The sequence below is a fragment of the Jatropha curcas genome, unplaced genomic scaffold, assembly GCF_041381405.1.
Source record: "Jatropha curcas cultivar XTBG-Jc1 unplaced genomic scaffold, XTBG_Jcur_1.0 HiC_scaffold_154_pilon, whole genome shotgun sequence".
Classification (NCBI taxonomy): Eukaryota; Viridiplantae; Streptophyta; class Magnoliopsida; order Malpighiales; family Euphorbiaceae; genus Jatropha; species Jatropha curcas.
This window is the reverse complement of record NW_028322384.1, coordinates 2,077-23,971: the sequence shown is the minus strand read 5'-3', so window position 1 is coordinate 23,971 and position 21,895 is coordinate 2,077. Positions and strand designations below refer to the sequence as shown.

Sequence of the window (21,895 nt, the reverse complement as noted above, 5' to 3'; positions counted from 1 at the left end):
GAATGAAAAAAAGATGGGTTATTGTAGACGCTTAAATTTTACTCCTAAAAGGTTCAGTGATGATACATCGTTTTTTTACATAAAACTGGATCTGGGTTCTCGATCATCCTGGTTTTTGGACCGATGGTCCATGGCTAATATTATTGATGTGTTTAACCACTTTTACCTTTTCAGGTTACCAGGCGTTTCGCGATGAAATTGGGCCCAAAAAATGCATCGGGTTTGCCCATCACACTTTCTGGTGCACCACCTCATTTTGTATATCACCCGGTCCGATTCTGTAAAAGTGAGCCCGTCCCGTTGCAGGCCTGATAGTGGCTTTTTTGCTGCATCAGCCCTAAAATGGGGTAACCCACCCTCATTTTGCCTATAAATAGGCATTGAGAGCTGTGAAATGGAGGACTCTTTTTTGGAAAATAAGGGGAAGCTCTTGCATTTTAAAAACTCAGCCAAAAAGTCTAAAGACAACTTGTGTTAATCTTGGATTTGAGGTGAGAATTCATTGTTAATCAATCAAAAATCGCTTGTAGACAATCTAGAATCCTAAAAAACACACAGTCTAATTTTGAATCTTGGATTTTTGGATCAAAGACCAAGTGTTGGGTTTTCCTTCACCATTTTAGAGCAAATCATCAAAGATATCGCAAAAGGTAATTTTTGAGAACCTTTAAATGCTTTCCCCATCTTTTTCTTTGTTTTTTCGGTGTTTAAAACACCATTCTTGGGTTTGGTTGTGAGGGAAACCTAGGATCAACCAAACAAGGATTTTTTGCACCTTTGTGGCGTGAGATCAATAGTAGTGTTATGCACCGCTTCCTTATGGCTCGTGCCACAAGTTTCCAGAAACTCCTGTTCTTACTCAATAAATGTCCCGATTCGGTGATCCGATAGCCAAGCTCCGACATTAAAAGGTTCGTGATGTGTATTAGGTCATATATGGATCAAATAAACACATAAAACATGATTGAGAGCAATGATTGATGGATTTGTTTCATCATTCTAGGATGAACATCAAGATCATGAGCTTAAATCATGTAAAACCTTTAATTTATGTCATTTAATTATTGTTCTTTACTTTAGTAGCATTTTATCATTTCTGTTCTTTATTATTTTTGTCCTTTAAATTCTTCTCATTTAGTTTAATGTTCATTGTTATTGTGCTAACCCTTTATTTCTTAATCTTGTATCATTTACATTCATCATATTCATGATGGTTGGATGATTGATTGAGTTATGATCTTGTAATTAATATGTAGTTCTGTGGTTACTTATTATCCATTATGATTGTTGCTTGTGGTTTAGATTTATTTTTGATTTAAGCTTCTTATTGCAAAATGTAAAAGGGTCAGTAATGGGGAGTTCTATTATTGCTTGATGTAATTATTATTTGGGCTTGGAAAATTTGGAGGGTTTAAGGGTAGAATGTAATGATTAGGTTGGTTTGTAACTCTATTCTCCTCATCTCCCCTTCTTTGGTTGATTTATGTTATGTTGTATGGATGAGATTGAATGTATGTTTGACATGTTTTCCAAAAATGCATAAAAGGTTTTACATTTCAATTTTTTGTTAATTGCATTATTAAACTATTGTGAATTAATGGACAACTAGAAGGCCGGCTTAGTCGGGCGAGATGGGTGCCTAACACCTTCCCATCCCGTACCTAAATCGCAGACCGTATCTTTGGTTTAAAACCAATTAGTCGATTCAAAGAATTGACTGATTTGAGAATTTTCCCTAATAAGGGTGGTGACTCCAAAATAAAACTCTTACCAAAGTGAGACAACCTTTTTCTGAGGATTAAACGGGTTTAATAAAGAGAAAACCATTTTATTAAATAAAACAAATCAAGCCCGTTCGATTCATTCCAAATCTTTTTTGGAAAAATTCGACATCCTCAGCCTGGTGACTCCATTGGGGATCAAACCCAGAATCTTTAGTTTTCGGTTTTGAGTTCGAATAAGAGAGTTGACTCCGAAAGTTCTCCACTTATTCATAATCTTTAATTATGTTATTAACTTCAAATTGAGTTTAGTTTTTCATACTTATAAACTGTTATTCATGCATTTATCTCTTCTTTATCTCCTTTCTACCCTAAAACCCTAAGGTTATATTGGGGGTCATGGTCCTCTCACTCTACTGGACTGTTTGGATCAACCACTAATATACACCACCCATAAGTCAAGTACCGTTTGGTATATATCAAAAGAATTGGCACAATCCATTATTGCCATTATGCTTAGACCTAAAGCAAATGGGAGGAAACAACCAATTCTCGCTTAACCCAAAGACTTAATAAGCTCGACCTAAGCTCATGTAATCGACCCTAGTTCCTTCCTCTATGTTTACCTTAATAAGATTTGATTGTTGCATTCATTCAATAAATACGAGAGATGACGGTCCAAAACCCCATGATGATTTATGGGCCCAACCTATATGTCCTAGGGTTAGAAAAAGACTTTACCTCAAATCATGTGTGGGAGATATAAGGGTGGAGGTCATGCATTTCCCAACTCCCTTCCCCTCTTATTTGTATGTAATCGCTATGAATACGTCATGCCTCAATCATGCATCATTTGACTTGTTTACTTGTAGCCATATAGGGTATATTCCATCATGTCTCGGTCCCGACGATCAAAGTGCCAAAGGACGAAGGACATAAGAGAAGTGTTGGAGGCAAAATTAGCTAAAAGAGCTGTTGGCTCAAGGGTCAATTTTATCTTGAGATTTTGATGATTATGCAAAATAAATAAATTTAATATTCTTGTATGTGCTTGTTTTCACACCGCCCCCGAGCGACCCGAAAAGCTATCACTTTTCTTTTTATTTGGAAATGTGATTTTTATTTTTAACAAGTGGTGACAAAACCTTTTTGGATACGATGCCGATAAATCGGTCTTATAAAATATTTTTGAGTCGCCACCCATTTTTTCGGCAATGGGACCGTTTCCAATTTTAAAAGTGACTTCATTTTAAACCCAATTTTATTTAAGGCCAATTTAGAGAACTGGTCAGGCGCACCGAGTGCGATTCTGGATAAGGGAATTGGGTACGTCGGCCCCTTGGAAGCCGACGCCCGAAAAAACCGGCCTCTTTAAACCTACAATTTCTAATTTTGATTTAGAAAAGCCATATTATATATTCAAACCCAACCCAAATAAATCGAACCGAGTTCCTATATGGAAAATTATTTAATCGTCCCAAACAAGTTCAATCATTGCATTCATAACTATTCAAACAATTCAAATCATTCAACACAGAGTAGTTAAGTCAAAGTAAACAAAAGACCCGCTCTTGCCTTATGGTTAAAGGCGGGCCACAAACTGAACCTAAAAAATACATTCTACCCATTTTTAATCCAAGAAACCCTAAAAACCCGAAATCATGCATAATAATATATTAACATACTAAACCTGATTAAACTGCAATCTGCCCACAATTGGCTGTCTCTTGACTTATTAAAAGAATTAAATATTTATTAATTGTACGAAATTATTATTTTTTTTAAAGAACAAAAGTCGTTTCTGGAATCTTAGAACAGTCGCGTCACGCAGCTGTTCGTGACTTGGAAAAAAAACCTTCGGGTTCATCAGTCATTTATTTCAAATACAATATTAAACAAAAAATAAAAGTGAAATAAAAATCATAAACACGAACAGCTCCGTCACGCAGCTAATCGGGACAATATAACTATGTTTTGGACATGAACAGTTCCGTCACGCACCTTGTAGCTGCGTTACGCAACTGCTCTGGTCCGTAACTATTTTTCAAGCAACCCTTTTTACATTTTCCTTTTATTAAAACTTGTTTCAGTATAGCTCAGAAACATCCAATAATGGGTAGGGTATCGTTTAATTAAGATCATACTACTAAAACATCAATAAAATAAATAATAATGAATAAACAACTAAAAATACCAAGAAAAGTTTTAGATAATTACCTAACCCTTAGATTGAGGATTGTAAACAATCTGAACGTCTTAAGGAACGAGATTTCAAAGTCCCAAAAGTCTTTGTTCACCAAGTTTTTAACAAATACCTCCTTCTCTTTTGCTTTTCTCCCTTTTTTTTTTCTTTTTTATGATTTTCATTTTTAACTTAATTAATTTCTAAAGGCTGTTTTTCTTCAAGATAACTCAGAAGAGTTCCTGCAGAAAAACCTAGCCACAATTGTTTTTTTTTTTACGCCCTCAAATTCCTCCTTCGAATAAGATAAAAACGCTGTATTTATATAGTTAGGGCAACAGGGGATAGCTGCGTCACGCAACTGACGGCTGCGTGACGGACCCGATAGCTGCGTGACGCAACTCACTTTCTGGACCATTGCCACGTACCCAAACAGAATGAAAAACCGTTATGTTGGCTTTCATGGTGATGTCATCTTAATTGGAGTTGCGTGACGCAGCTGTCAGTGCCGCCACGCACCTAATAGCTGCGTGACGCAACTCTAGTGCAAATCAGACACCATTAAATTGGTTTAAATCAAATCCTTGGGTTTAAAGACTTTTCGGATAACCATGATTCCTCATTCCGCGTCCTCGTATCCTCATCGGGTTAGGTGGGGGCATAAAGACACGCGTCAACAGTTTGCCCCCCCACTTTATCATTAATTGTATAAACGATTAATGTTAAAGTGGTCTATTGACGCGCCTTCAACCTCGAATTGGATGAAATGGTTGTCCTGATCATCCGGTCGCATTCAAAACTCAATTTGATCGGCTTTGTTGGCTCCAGTTGGATCGGTAACGACCTCCAAAACTCGGTCTAATTGGCTCTGAAGATATCTTGGAGGCTCGGTTTGATTGGCTCGAAGGATTTTGATTGCCCTGATCATCTTCGTAATTCATCATCATTAACCAGGAAGAGAATCCAAATAGCTTCGTAATACACCATCACTGTTTGGTGGGACCTATCGGCTTCGGAAAATCATCACCGGTTGGTCATTGAGATTGTCCTGATCAGCTTCGCAATATACCATCACTAATCAGTAAGAAGATTAACTTGATCAGCTTTGCAATACATCATCACTAATTGAGAAAACGATCCAAATAGCTTCGTAATACACCATCACTGTTTGGTCGGCCCTATTGGCTTCGAGAAACCATCACCGGTTGGCTTGAAAAATTGTTCAAGAGAAAAGAGCAATTTCTGTGTGCAAACAGATCTTGCCTTTGTTAAATGTTAGGGCGTCACATGCCCCCATGCATTAATAATTATAAACTTTGAAATTTTGCATCAGGGCAGAAGATTGTATTTTTGAAATTTTTTTAGTCCTAAATTTTCAGGTATACCTTTCCTGATGTGGCATTTGAAAGAAAATTTACCTGAGGATAATTTGGGCAATTTGATGATCTTGCCCCCTGTGCGGTGAGTGGACAAAATTGCTGAAGTATACGAACCGCACACTGACTTCAAATTGCTTGGATGGGCCATTTTGGGCTTAAATGGGTGTTAATGGGCTACTTTGGGCTTAAAGAGGTGTTAATGGGCTTGGGCCCATTTTCACTTCTTATTATAAGTAAGATTTTCAACATTTCATTTTCCACTTTTCAAAACTCTCAAACCTTCCGAAACACTCTGAACCTTAGCTAAGATGGCCCAGCTTTCCGAGATCCCAGCTTCTGCTTATACGCCCGAGATGGACACCCTGGGGGCGATCCCGGACATCTCGATTTTCGAAGGTGAGCGAGTACCGGTTAGCCGTAATGCCCTGACACCCGGGACACGACCTCTTCAGCTTCTCCCATTGCCGGGCTTTGATTTCCTGGTTCGACATGATACTGACGAGATGCGCGGTTTTCCAGTCTGAGGTAAGTGACTTCACACTTGAATTTCTTGCTTTTAGTGTATTGCGAATGATTGTTTGGTGCGATTTTGTACTGTCTAAGCGTCGGTAGTAGCGCATGCAGGAAGGAGTTGTATGACGCAGCTGTTCTAGCGTGAACAGTTGCGTGACGCAACTGTTCGAAGTGACCCCATGGTCCCCAGCCTTTGATTTTGCTTATCTTGCTTGTTTTGATGCCTTGTTTGCTATCGTAAAATGCTTCGTCATGTTGATTGTGACTTGCCTAGGTCCTGTAGATGCATAGAAGAGCATAGAAATTGGCAAATAGAAACGTTAGGGTTTTTCTTTTTTGTCTCACCTTCCACGCATCTGCTCTTCGGAAGAACAGTTGCGTGATGCAATTGTTAGTCAGAGGATGCGTCCTTGACAAGCTGCGTGGCGCGGCTCCGTGGTTGCGTGACGCGGCTGTTAGTCCGAAGTCACAACTTCGACAAACTGCGTGACGCAGCTTCGTAGATGCATGACGCGGCTGTAGTTGCGTGACGCGGCTGTGTCTGGCCAGAGGCTTGAACACTCTATTTTCCTGTCATGAAAACGAAAATAGACAAGTGTTAGTTTTAATCCTTTTTTTGTGCGGATTTTCTTACACAGGTCGATCTGGGCAAGGCCCGTGCTGGCGGATCCTCCACTGATGCTTCAGCCTTCTGGGACTTATTGGACCCCCCGATGCGGTCTAGAGTCCGTTGCTGCTGGTTTCGGCGATTATGCCGCTGGGCTTCGCCAGACTCAGCCCCGGTTTTCACCCGCCATGCGCTACGCGCTGATGGAGCGGTGGAACGACTGCACCCACTCATTCATATTCGGTTTCGGAGAGATGACCCTGACTCCAGCCGACTATACTGCCATCACCGGGCTTGGATTTGACGGCGAAGTTGCTCCTCTAGATTCTCGGTACCAGACTGGCCGCACTGGGAGCTGAGCTTGTTAGGACCCTACTCCGGTGTTCCTACCCGCACCAGGTACACGGATCAGGGGTACGTCTCCTATAAGGTGGTCTACAAATTTTGGGCCGAGCGGATTCGTACGAGATTGGCTGCATGGAGAGAGCTACCTGCTGATGCTAGACCTGCAGCTCTTGCTTATATGAGGGAGGAGAGGGACCAGGCGGCGCAGTCTTTCATTTTCTACATTATCTCCTCTCAGCTTCTGTGCACCTCCCAGAATAAGGGAGACCTTGCCGTGCTGGCCTGTCTACGGGATTTAGGCCGTGTTGGCTCTTATAACAGAGCCTCTCTCGCATTGGCTCATCTCTACCATGGTCTAGATGTATGGACCAGGGGTAGCGGTGAGTCTAACTGGCAGTTCCTCCGCTCGCTCGAGGTAAGACACTTATTCCCTTGACTTTATTCCTTTATTTTTCCATTACTCAGATTTATACTTAGCTGTTGAGATCTTGTTACAGGTGTGGGCCTATGAGTACCGGATCTATCCCGGTGGTCCGAGGGGTGATACTTCTGTTGATGCCCGGCGGATTCCTCGGTATCTGGCGCATCGCCACCATACTTTCTCCAGCTCCGAGGATCCACACTACTGGAGGTGCTATCTTAACGATAGGACCTTAGCTGATGTAAGTACAAAGAACTTTCTGAATAGCATTTCTCCTTTCATTTTTTTACTGCATATTTACTGACTCTTCTATTTTGCAGCTCCTTCTGACTCTATGCGAGGGAGATGCTTAGGCGGCCTATCCCGCTCGTGCCGTGGCAGAGGCCTTTACCCCGTCCAGGATCCTGCTACGGGGCTACTGGGTAGATAGGTATTTCTTGGGAGAGAGGGCATTTGAGCTCCATGTCGCCACGGCACAAAGGCGAGTGCCCGATGCTCCTCCTCGCCATATGTGCCTTTTGGAGGGTATGACCCCAGAGGACCTGTTCTGGAGTATGATGGCTCTCCTACTGATGTCCATCTGACGGCTGGCGATTATGCCTCTTACTTCACCACCCGGCTGCAGGCCAGATTGCCGGAGGTCCGGGAGTACTCTTAGGTAACTTTTTTGCCTTCAATCATGACTTTTCCAACTGTTTGGCCAAGTAACTAAATGCATTTATCTTTGACTTATTGCAGGAGAGGAGGAGGCATCGGACCCCTGCATACTATAGGGCGCAGGCGCAGGCGCAGGCGGAGGCGGATGCTCCGGTTGGGCCTACGGGAGCTGTGCTAGGCGATGTCCCTTTCCCTCCGGGCATGGAGGTTGCTCTGGGCCTCGGACCGACCATTATTATTCCTGCTGACCTCAGGCAGGTTCCTCCACCGCTACAGCTGGATCCTGAGCATGCCACACACGTAAGTAGAAAAATGAATTCAATAAGTCAGAGATATTTACCTGGATGATTCTTTATTGGATGTCTTTCTGCACTTGCCAGGTGCCTGCTCAGAGATATCAGGAGCTATACCACAGGTTCGACTTCGCCTGATCCTACATTGTCAGGCTGTATCCGGAGCTCCATGAGATGGTATGATTTCATGCTCTTTGCTTTTTGCTTTGCATGCTCCTCTTACCTTTCTTCGCTTTTATGTTTTCACAGGATCTAGAGATTGGGAGGTTGCAGAGGCACCAGTCCCGCCAGTCCGGTGCTGTTGCTCGTCTCCAGATGGAGGTTGACCGGCTCCGGACTAGGCTGGAGGTGGAGGGGATTCCTTTGGATTTCTCCGAGGATGTAAGACCCACCGCCTAGTCCCTAGAGACCCGAGGCGGATGTCACATTTGGTGTCGGAGGCACCGTCTTAACTTAACATATAAATCAGAAAATCCTAGTATGAATTAGAAGTGATTTAATATTCACAAGTTTAACAAGTAGTATTATTTTTTTTAAAAAAAAATGATTTGGGAGAAACCTATAGAAAAACTGCAAGAGTTTCCCCTAAACATAGACATTGCCAAACAAGTGAATACAAAACACTCCCAATTTCAAAACTCCAAACTCCATCAAACTCCAAGAACAAACACAATAACACTCTTCTAAGGTCTAACTACAACATTTGCGTATGCATCAATTAGATACATTTAGTTAAACATATTACTTTGAATTTTCTGCACAATAGATAAGTTCCAAGTCTATCTTCCAATAAATACACCCAATTAATTTACAATAATATACTTACAGTATAAATTACATAATAGAGTCTCCAAAAATGGACTACTTATACATGCCATAATACTTAATTACATAACACACTAATCAACTACCAAAATATCTCTTCAGCTCTGATGCTACTCTTTTGGTCTTCAATCAGCAATATAGACTCCAACCTACGCGTGATAAAATCAACACGCTGAGTATAAAACTCAGTGGTGCTCATTATTTGAAATTGTAGTACACCAATACATATACTGGTTATTTAGAAAACCATGTAACGTAATATCTTGCTTTGACAATTCATTTAATAACATATAATCATTTATTTCCAAGCTACTTGAAAATATGTTTACAAGGGCTCACATACACTTAGAAGAAAAAGAATCAGATAGGTTTTCAGAACAGATTCAGAATGGCCTTAGGTCGCCAACAGATTCAGAACATATAGAGCGCGTCCGCCCTAACAGAACAGAAGACACCCACGTGTCTAGCATATGATCATAGCTTCTTATCAGAATGGCATCAAATGCCGAGCATGCTCATCAGACAGAATAAAAATCAAATCACGCATCAAATTCACACTAAGTATATTAGAGCCCAAAATCCTTATTTTAATTCTTACTTCATATCACTTATCAGAAAACTTGTCTTATTCGTTAGTCTTCCTAAATTCATAATGTAAGCTTACTTTAGAATCATACTTAAACATAATTACTTAACATAAACAATTTCTTATCATATGAAATCATACATGTAAGCTTACTTTAGAACTTAAGTAACTCATATACTTAAACATAATTACTTAATATAGGAAATTTATCATAAATCCCTTTTCTTTTAAAACTTTCTTAAAGTCATAATGAAATTTATCATAAGAAATTTCTTATCATATAAAATCATATTTTCCTTATTCAAAATTCAAAGCACATACACCTTAAATACCCATTTCTTTGTTAAAACTCTAAACATATAAAAGTTATCAAATAATCATATTTATATCATATATATAAAATAATTAAGTAAGCTTTACTACACCAAGGTGGTACCAAGGGGAGGAATTTCCTTCTCCAATCAAGCATGCTAACACAACTCTTATGCACAAAAGTATCAATTTCAACCCTCATCATGCATTATCTAAATCAATTTCACACCTTTCCAATTTATATCCATTTAAACATATCCACAACAACACTTTTCAAACTTATGTCTTATTTTTGTCAAATAAATCTTAAAGGATACAAAGAATGAAGAGAACTTCATCACACATAATTCATACCTTCATTTATCCAAATAAACCTATGATTCATGACATAGAAAATTTCCAGCATTAATATAACCTTGACCTTTGCTGGGTTTTTAAGACATAACTTGAGTTATGATCTCCAAATTGATGATTGATTCATTAGAAAGCTAAGACAAAATGCACAAAATTATGAGGGACACAGCCCAGATCAATCTAAGTAGGAAACAAAAGCTAGGAACACAGACCAACAGTCCAGACCTGATTCAGCAGAACTAATTCAATGTTTATCAAATTCCTACTTATCCAGACACTCAAATCAAACCAATCCAAAACCAGAGAAGTCTCAAGACACAGGGCAACAACTCTCATGAAGAACTCAGAACATAATCTTATCATTATAGTGGTGCAAAAGGGCACTCAATTCAGTGATGCATGTAGCCCGTCATAACAGAGTCAGTTTGGGTGTTTCAGCCATAAGTTGAGCTATATATATCCAAATTGGACACAAGAGGATGGGTTGGAAAGCTAAGGAGCAGACCTACAACTTTCATGAAGGACTCAGACACTAATGGGAAATGCAAGGGATCGAAAAACAGTCCTTAAACACCCAATAACACTTTTTCCTAATTTCAGCTTACTTAAATCATATACAAGGTAGAGATTTCTACCACATACTAAATACTCATCAAATATCATTAAGATCATAAATCCACAAATAATAACAAGAAAACTTAAGGCCTTATTCATCAATAGGTTCTGCCACTCTTGGAGGATGAAGAAGAAAATGTTTTCCTCATAAATTCAACATATAAGCATGCTTAGAAATCTCCCAAGAACACATTTATACCACCAAATTCAATAATCAAATCATTTCATATCAAATTCCCAATTTTCACAAAATAGTATAAACTTCACAAAATCAAAAATTGAAACAAGGTAAGAGTGTTTATGAACACTAACCTTAAACATAAGCTCTAACAAGCTTAAATAAGACTCTTGATGCCTTAGTTTTCCCTTGTCTTTGGTAGGAAGTTCTCCACCCTTTGTCCTCCAAATTACTTGAAATTATTCACCAAATATCATTTCTCAAGCTTTAATCTCAAAGATTGATTAATTAGATCAAGTTGAATGGTGTCAAATTGGTGGATTTAGTGAGTATAAGTGAAGAAAACAAAGAGAAGAGAAAGAGAGGCTCAAGTTAAAAGGAGGAGAAGAAGAAGAAAGAAGTCACGTTAGATGGAGAGGAAGAGGAAGAAAACAGTTGCTCAAATAATGGAGGACTAAAGGGTAATTGGTCCTTTCACCAAAATTGGATGGCTAGGATGAGCAGGGAAGGCAATCTAATGGCTACAAATAGGCGCCAAAGGAAAGGCCGGCAAAAGAGGAGGGAGCGCCAGAAAAAGGCGGAAAGGGAAGCCGGAAAAAGAAGGCCGCGAAGGGCCGAGAACACCAGCGCAAAGGACCAGAAAAATAAGTCTCTAATTCTTTAATTAATATAACAACATAATTCACTATTCACTAATTCTCTAATTTCTCCAAAAAAATTCTTACTTACTTTCTACCCATAAAAATAATGTATACATACTCCAAAAATATTAAAAAAATATAACACATAGATAGTAATTTTTCCGGACCAAAATAATACTTATTCGGACCGATGGCACTATTCACAGACCGATAACTTACTATTTCAGACACAGAAAAATGGGGCGTTACAGTTCTACCCCCTTAAAGAATTTCGTCCTCGAAATTCACTTGAATTAAGAAATTCCAAATCTCATAATATTTTTCCGACTTAATTTATTCTTCCTTAATCGGCTAGCACTTACTATCCTTATATTCTATAAGTGATTCTCCTAAATGAAGATCCATAATAGTAAATTTAACCATTCAATATTTAAAAATTTTAATCTCATAAGTATAACATAAACTTACTTTGCATAACACCGATTAGATCCTTAATATCCTCTTTAATTCCCTTACAAGAAAAATCCATAAACATCTCTTATTCTATCTAACACTCAATCCAAGGACCTATATAACTCCCTTTCCAAACATATCATCATATCAGATACATATCAAGGCATTTAATTTAAATATCATATTCGAAGATTTGCATCAAGTCAATTCTCATAAAGCATGATGAGATTATCTGAACATATACTGAGATCATGTAGCTTATTCTCATAACAGTATTCTCCTAAGATCATATAGCTTATTCTTATAACAGTGTTAATAACTCAATTCCATCATGATACTTAATCTCAAACACTGTCATGCATACATACATATAGTCATACATGCACACTTGCAAGGTCCACTCAAGAGAAAAATAATACAAAGTTTCAAATCTCAATACATAAAAGTATTTATACACAATCACAAAGTTATGCAAACCATGCAATGTGTCATATAAACTATCCCAACTTAACCATTTATCCATAACGATTTAATAGAATGCACTAAGTCATAGCAATTCCACCTCTTTTTTTTTTTTTTTAATCATATCTCACATAACTCCATAAATCTTCCATGACTCGTAAATACTTCTATTAACTATTAACCAAAATTTTCTATTGTAACAATAATCACTTATAAACTCTTGATCATTTTGGGTTAGAATTTATTCTCATATAAGCACAGTGAGATCAACACGAACCATAACTTTTTTTTTTTCCATATTCATGAAATCCCAAAATATGGAAATTCTTATCTTGTATACTCTGATATATCATTACTTCTATGTCCATCAAATCTGAACAATCAATGATTCCTAATTTGTTAAAACTCTAAATAACGACTATCATCTCATTTAAATCATACTGATTCATAATTCTTAACCTTTTTGTAATTGATTCTTAATATAATAACATGACTAGATCCATTCTTACTTATCTAATTTATTGGTATAACATCAATTCAATAGTTGGACAACTATCTCTCTATATCTGATGTCATTCATCAATTCACTTAACCATCAGGGCCCAATATTTATATAACATAATTATCTTAATTTCTTTACAGGAGTCGTTTACTTTTTCCTCGGATTATAGAATCTCTCATTAAACAAAAATCCTTATTTATAACTTATATAACATCTAGAATTTAACAAATACTTGAAACATCAAAAGACTAAATCTCTTTGAATTTAATTCATACTTATACCATATTAAACCATAAGGTGCCACAATTCATACAAGATCCACTACTAGGCACATAAAAATTAATTTATTTCTTACTAAGAATCACAATTTACTTTTTTTTTTATAACCATAACAATTCATAGTATTCCCGATATTCATACATTTGAAAACTAACTGATGAATACCACAATATACTTGACTCCACCAAGTAGTAATTATTGCTCATAAATAGAAATCACTTCTCATAAATGGCTTGAAATAATGTTTTATTCCACCAGCATTATTTCTTATGAAAAATACTCATCACTCATTATTATAGCAAGTCACATCAAATTATTCATCATTTAAACCTTATAAATATCCATTATGTAAATACACCAATTCTGTCCAAAAGAATGCTTATCACAATAGTCATACTAAATGCCATTAGCCAAAATCATGTAAACTTCATCAAGTGCATATATTAAAATCGATACTCTAAATAGATTCTATTGTCCATAAATCCACATCATTTAATTTTCTTATTAGATAATACTAGCAACTCATTCTCACCATACTCCTTCTACAGGCACATATAGACACATTCATGCATTTTATGTATGCATTTCACAATCAACAAGTATTAAATAAAAATAATATACTTTCATCAGTTAACTTCAACTTAACATTTATAATCTTAACCATGCATAACTTAACATATCTTTTGCCCACACAACCATACAAGTTCACACTTCATCTTCCATACTTAAATTATATATAAATGTCATTTTCATTGTTTACTTCGTAAACCAGTATACTTCATAGTTCATGAATCTATACATATGAATTCATTTTCATTTAAAACAATCTTTTTGTTCATCAAAAGTTTATAAAACCACACTTGAAAATTTAATTTCATTTAATGTATTTTTTTTTATTATATCCAAAGTGTTCAAAAGAAGGGAAAAAAAATCCTCATAGCAACATCATTTATCCATAAGCAATATAAAAACAATATGCTTCTTATGGATTCAAAAGAAATAAACAAAATTCACATTTTCAAAAGTCAAATCTCAAATATTCTTATAACACTTAGAAATCATATCAACTCAAGAAAAAGAACACAAATCTGCAATGCCTCAATCATATCTCATCTCCAATAACCACCACATCGAATCTCTATCCCTTATTCTCTAAGAATTTCCTCCAAGCATAATTCATTCAATGGTCCAGAATGATATAACCATTAATTATCAGCAGTAACCTCAATATACTCCGCTTACCACAACACCATTTTCCAATGGCTGGTTGTTTCCAATTCAAACCAATATGGCATGTATTTAACTTAAATTACTCATACTCTCACTTCAAAATAGATAAATTTCTACACATATACACATAGTCCTAGAACCGCCTAAACCAGGCTCTGATACCACTAAATGTAACACCCTCCGCCCAGTCCCGAGAGACCCGACGGCGGATGCCACATTCGGTGCCGGAGACACCGTCTTAACTTAACATATAAATCATAAAACTAAAATTATGAATTAGAAGTAATTGAGTATTCACAAGTTTAGCGAGTAAATTTTTTTTTATTTTTATAATAGCAATTTCATTTCATTTTCCTTGCATTTTTTTTATATACATTGGGAAAATTCCTACAGAAATATTGTAAGAATATCCTTTTAAAAACTGAGCTCGCCAAACATGTGAATACAAAATACTTCCAATTAAACTCTAAACTTCCAACATCTCCAAATAATCTTTATAACATAACAACACTTTTATACTTTCATAATTGAATAAATCCTCAATAGTATTTTAGATCCATCAATTAATTGCATTCATTATATCTATCAAGTCTTAATGAACTAATCATATCAACTGACTTCAAATATTTCATATTCAATCATTTAATAAATCTTATTCTTCTCTCCAAATTATACATCAAAATACTTTGTAATTACATACTTCAATTATATTTCAAATAACATAATATCTGAAAATGTAACAATTATACATGCCATCATTCTTCATTATATAAATCTCAATCGACTACTACCAAATTAGTCACTTCTGCTTTGATATTACTCTTCAAATCTTCAAGTAGCAACCACGATCTTCAACCTACGCGTGATAAAAATCGACGCGCTGAGTATAAAACTCAGTGGTGCTCATAATTCACATACTTACCAAAGTTGCGATGACAACTTACTTAAAAACAAATTTCATAAAATTATTTACAATCATAAATGCATTAAAATTCAACATACATTTCCATTTATAGCAAAACAAATAGCACATATACTAGTAATTAATAACATAAAGAATTTAATTCTTTATACCATAAATCCTTTACTTAAGACATTTTATCATCATAAATACTTTGGTTCCTTCAAATAAACTTAATTAATAACATAAATAATTTAATTCTTTCAAATCATAAATTCATTACTTAAACATTATACCAATACATATACTCTTTATTTTTAATACCATGTACCGAAATTATGCTTTGAAAATTCATTTGATAACATAATCAGTAATTTCCAAAGTAATGTTTACTAAAATAATATGATCTCATTCGTTTAATTGTATTACAGATATTTTCCATAGGGCTCGCATACACTTAGGAGAAAGAGAAGCAGATAGGTTTTCAGATCAGATTCAGAATGGCCTTAGGTCGCCAACCTTTTCAGAACATATAGAGCGCGTCCGCCCTAACAGAACAGAAGACACCCACGTGTCTAGCATATGATCATAGCTTCTTATCAGAATGGCATCAAATGCCGAGCATGCTCATCAGACAGAATAAAATCAAATCACGCATCAAATTCACACTAAGTATAGTAGAGCCCAAAATCCTTGTTTTAATTCTTAATTCATAACACTTATCATAAAACTTGTCTTATTCTTTAGTCTTCTTAAATTCATAATGTAAGCTTACTTTAGAACGTAGTAACTGAAAATTTCATCCTTAAACATAATTACTGAACATAGAAATTTCTTATCATATGAAATCATACATGTAAGCTTACTTTAGAACTTAAGTAACTCATATACTTCAACATAATTACTTAATATAGAAAATTTATCATAAATCCCTTTTCTTTTAAAACTTTCTTAAAGTCATAATGAAATCATATTTTCCTTATTCCAAATTCAAAGCACATACACCTTAAATACCCATTTCTTTGTTAAAACTCTAAACATATAAAAGTTATCAAATAATCATACTTATGTCATATATATAAAATAATTAAGTAAGCTTTACTACACCAAGGTGGTACCAAGGGGAGGAATTTCCTTCTCCAATCAAGCATGCTAACACAACTCTTATGCACAAAAGTATCAATTTCAGCCTCATCATGCATTATCTAAATCAATTTCACACCTTTCCAATTTATATCCATTTAAACATATCCACAACAACACTTTTCAAACTTATGTCTTATTTTTGTCAAATAAATCTTAAAGGATACAAAGAATGAAGAGAACTTCATCACACATAATTCATACCTTCATTTATCCAAATAAACCTATGATTCATGACATAGAAAATTTCCAGCATTAATATAACCTTGACCTTTGCTGGGTTTTTAAGACATAACTTAAGTTCTGTGTCTCCAAATTGAGTGATTTGATTCATTAGAAAGCTAAACAAAATACTACAAATGTTATGAAGGGACCACAGCCCAGATCAATCTTTAAGATGGCAAAAAAAAGCTAGGAACACAGACCAACAGTCCAGACCTGATTCAGCAGAACTAATTTCAATGTTTATCAAATTCTACTTATCCAGACACTCAAATCACACCAATCCAAAACCAGAGAAGTCTCAAGACACAGGGCAACAACTCTCATGAAGAACTCAGAACATAATCTTATCATTATAGTGGTCAAAAGGGCACTCAATTCAGTGATGCATGTAGCCCGTCATAACAGAGTCAGTTTGGGTGTTTCAGCCATAAGTTGAGCTATATATATCCAAATTGGACACAAGAGGATGGGTTGGAAAGCTAAGGAGACCTACAACTTTCATGAAGGACTCAGACACTAATGGGAAATGAAAGGGATCGAAAAACAGTCCTTAATCACACCCAATAACACTTTTTCCTAATTTCAGCTTACTTAAATCATACAAGGTAGAGATTTCTACCACATACTAAATACTCATCAAATATCATCTTAAGATAAATCCACAAATAATAACAAGAAAACTTAAGGCCTTATTCATCAATGGGTTCTGCCACTCTTGAAGAATGAAGAAGAAATTGTTTTCCTTATCAATTCAAATATAAGCATGCTTAGAAATCTCCCAAGAACACATTTATACCACCAAAATTCAATAATCAAATCATTTCATATAAAATTCCCAATTTTCACAAAATAGTATAAACTTCACAAAATCAAAAATTGAAACAAGATAAGAGTGTTTATGAACACTAACCTTAAACATAAGCTCTAACAAGCTTAAATCAAACTCTTGAAGCCTTAGTTTTCCCTTGTCTTTGGTAGGAAGTTCTCCACCCTTTGTCCTCCAAATTACTTGAAATTATTCACCAAATATCATTTCTCAAGCTTTAATCTCAAAGATTAAGTACTTAATCAAAGAATGGAGGATTTGATGGAGGAAGAAAAATTGAAGACCTAAAGGAGAGAAGAAGAAGAAGAAGAAGAAGAAGAAGAGAAAGGTCACGTAGGGAGAGGAAAAGGAAGAAAAGAGGGAGCTCAAAAAGGGAGGGACGAAAGGGAAGGGTCCGGGCACCAAAAGGGGAGGGCGAGGAGGGAGCAAGGAAGCAAGCGAATGGCGACAAAGAGGCGCCAAAGGAAAGGCCGGCAAAAGAGGAGGAGCGCCAGAAAAAGGCGGAAAGGGAAGCCGGAAAAAGAAGGCCGCGAAGGGCCGGAAGAAGAGAACACCAGCGCAAAGACTCCATAAAAATAATTTCTCTAATTCTTAATATATAACAACATAATTCACTATTCACTAATTCTCTAATTTCTCCAAAAAAATATTCATTACTTACTTTCTACCCATAAAAATAATGTATACATACTCCAAAAATAAAATAAAATATAACACATAGATAGTAATTTTTCCGGACCAAAATAATACTTATTCCCGGACCGATGGCACTATTCACAGACCGATAACTTACTATTTCAGACACAAAAAAAATGGGGCGTTACACTCATACTCATACAGAATGAACATAAGCAGATTTGATCGTGGCCTATGTTAGCGCCACCCCCATCACATACTCGTGGCCTATGAAAGCACCACCGTGGCCTATGAAAGCACCACCCCCAATCACACAATCGTGGCCTATGAAAGCACCACCGTGGCCTATGAAAGCACCACCCCATCACACAAATAAGTGCGTCCGCCTATTTATAAGGGTTGATAACCCTAGCATATGATCATAGCTTCACAATAAGAAATCCATCTCATCATACTACGTCTCAATCATGCATAGTAGAGCCTAAATCAAAAGCTTCTTTCACAAAAGCAATAATTCTTAATCAAAACCTCTTCATTTAGTACTCATCAGTTCAAATATTTTACTCAAAACACTATAAATGTATATATACTTAATATAATATAAAAGTACATAAATCAAGAACTTTTCAGCATTGTTATAAACTTGACCTTTGCTGGGTTTTTAACACATAATTTGAGTTATGGGTCTCCAAATTGAATGAAATTAGATTCATTAGAAAGCTAAGCCAAAATGCTACAAATGTTCAGAAGGGACCACAGCCCAGATCAAAGAGTAAGATAGCAAACAAAAGCTCAGAAACAGACCAACAGATCAGACCTGATTCAGCAGAACCAAGTCCAATGTTTCTTGAATTCCTACTTCACCAAACACTCAAATGAAACCAATCCAGAACGAGAGAATTCTCAAGACACAGGGAAACAACTTTTATGAATAACTCAGAACCTAATAATGTCATTATAGTGGTCAAAATGGGCACTCAATTGAGTAATACCTGGAGCCTGTCACAACAGAGTCAGTTTGGGTGTTTTAGCCATAAGTTGAGCTATGTATCGCCAAATTGGACACAAGAAGATGGGTTGGAAAGACAAGAAGTAAAGATAAAATTTTATGAAGAACATAAGACGTTATTTGGCCATTTATGTGGTCAAAATGGACAATGATTTCGGATATACTGGTAAGACACCATAACAGAACCAGTTTTGGTATTTAAATCATAAGTTGAGCTACAAGTACTGGAATTAGACATAAAAATATGTTTTGGAAAGCTAAGAAATAGAGCTGCAACTTTCATGAAGAAGTCAGAAACAGATGGGGAGTATAAAGGGGTCGAAAATGAGTTCTAATCTCACGGCAGAACATATCTAACATGAATTCAGCAAGTTAACCAATACATACAAAATTCCCAAAATTCATTCAAAAGCCTAACCATGTAAAACAACTTAAACAAGTGAAAGTATAATTGCACTAACCTTCAAACCAAGCTTTAACAAGCTCAAGCTTTGGTCTTGCCCTTATCCTTGGTGGAAGGCTCTCCACCCTCTACATGTAAGACACTCAAAATCAAACAAAGAAAACACAAACAAAAGAAGAAGTGGAGCATGATTTAGCATGTATATGCTAAAGAAAACTCTAAACCCCAACATAAATACCTTATCCTAAAATCACTTACCAAGTAGGAAAAATCACCAAATTCCTTGAAATTAGTCACCAAATATTACTTCTCTAGCTTCAATCTCTAATATGTCTTAATTAACTCAAGTTGTATGGGTGATTTTGATGTGTTTACTAAGGAAAAATTGAAGAAGAAGAAGAAGAAGAAGAAGAAGAAGAAGACGTAGGAAAAGAAGAAGAAGGATAGTGTTGCCCAATTAATGGAGGAGATAATGATTTACTCCATAAAAATTGGATGGCTAGGATTGAATGTAAATCTAATCTAATGGCTACAAATATTCTCCAAATTAAATTCCTTCAAAATATTATGTAACACAACAAAATTCTCAAATTTACTCCATAAAAATAATTCTTTGAAGTTCCTTAATTAATCTAACACCATTTCAAATTTCATCCCACAACTATTGCCTCTAATTTCCTTCATTAATATCACACCTTAAGTCACTACGCACTAATTCTCTAAAATTCTCCAAAAATATTCATTACTTACTTTCTACCCATAAAAACCATGCATGCATGCTCCAAAAATGTGATAGAACCTATTACCTAATATAATAATTTTTCTAGACCAAAATAATACCGACTCCCGGACCGATAGTACTATTCACAGACAGATAAACTACTATTTCAACACAGAAAAAAATAGGGCGTTACATTTGCACCTAATTTATACATATAATAATTATATCTAAAAATATTGAATTTTTATATTATCTTTGTAAAATTAATAAAAAAATATGAAAAAATAAATTATAAATAATCATTCTAACGGCTATGTTTAACGAGTAACAACATGCGTCGCACGTTCTTGAACACTAACGTGCGTGTGTGTATATATATATATATATTTTTCTTTTTTTTTCTCACAAAAATATCTATCTCTTAAAATTTATATGATATTAATAGAAAATTAATGGGTATACAAATTATTAAATAACTTGATAGTTGTTACTGATTTTTCAATAAAAACTATATCTATCTATTAAAACTAAAAGTTATTTCTTGATCTATATATTTTTATTGGAAAATTTATTTTTTCAAAATTTATTTTTTCAAAATTTATTTAATATTAATAGAAAAATAGTAGATATATATAAAATGTTAAATAAGTAGATAATTATGATTTTTTTAAAAAGTCATTTCTATCTATTAAATTAAAAAAATTATATATATATATAATATTATATATTATATATATATAATGTTTTAATTTTCTCTTATTAAAAATTTTTAATATTTACCATTACTGATTTATTTAATGAATCAAGTATAGTTTCATTATTTTTTTCCTAAACAATTGATAATTTATAATAGTTTTAAATAATAATATAATTAACTACAATAATTATTACAATAATATTTAAGAAGTGCAATTATCGACTAGTGCATATATATTTGTGCAACTTTTTAGGCAAGTTATTCTTATAATTGGGCCATATATCTTATATTATTATTTTTATTTTATTTTTATAGACAAATACAAAAAGTTTGATATTTATAGTTATTTTTATGTTTAACTGATAGCATTAAGTTGAGATTAAAATTTTGACAAACTAATTACGTTTAAACTTTGACAAACCTATGGCTACCTATGTAACATATTACTTAATCTTCATAGCTATGTGTATATATATATATATATACCTCATGACCTATATAAAATTATTTAGAACTTTAAAATATTATAAAATAAATTTTAATATCATTAAATTATTATAAATAAATATTATTTCAGATTTAAATAAAAATTTTAATATCATAAGAATGATTGTTTAAATATTCAAAGCTAAAAGTAGTAATGTACAATAATATTTGATTATATAATTTAAATTATTATATAATACATAGTCTAATTATGTATGCTACTAGTCAAAAAATAGTAATATACAATAATATTTGATTATATAAATTTAAATTATTATATAATACGTAGTCTA

The 21,895-nt window shown here is 34.9% G+C and overlaps 1 long non-coding RNA gene across 1 annotated transcript; it reads right to left on the bottom strand.

Moving 5' to 3' along the window:
* Positions 1-15,228: 15,228 nt before the first annotated feature.
* On the bottom strand, positions 15,229-20,153 carry LOC149492029 (uncharacterized). Its single transcript, XR_016319167.1, has 4 exons — positions 19,957-20,153; positions 19,757-19,826; positions 17,735-17,832; positions 15,229-15,411 (listed from the first exon to the last, which is right to left on the bottom strand). It is a non-coding gene; the product is annotated as an uncharacterized LOC149492029 (long non-coding RNA).
* Positions 20,154-21,895: the final 1,742 nt, after the last annotated feature.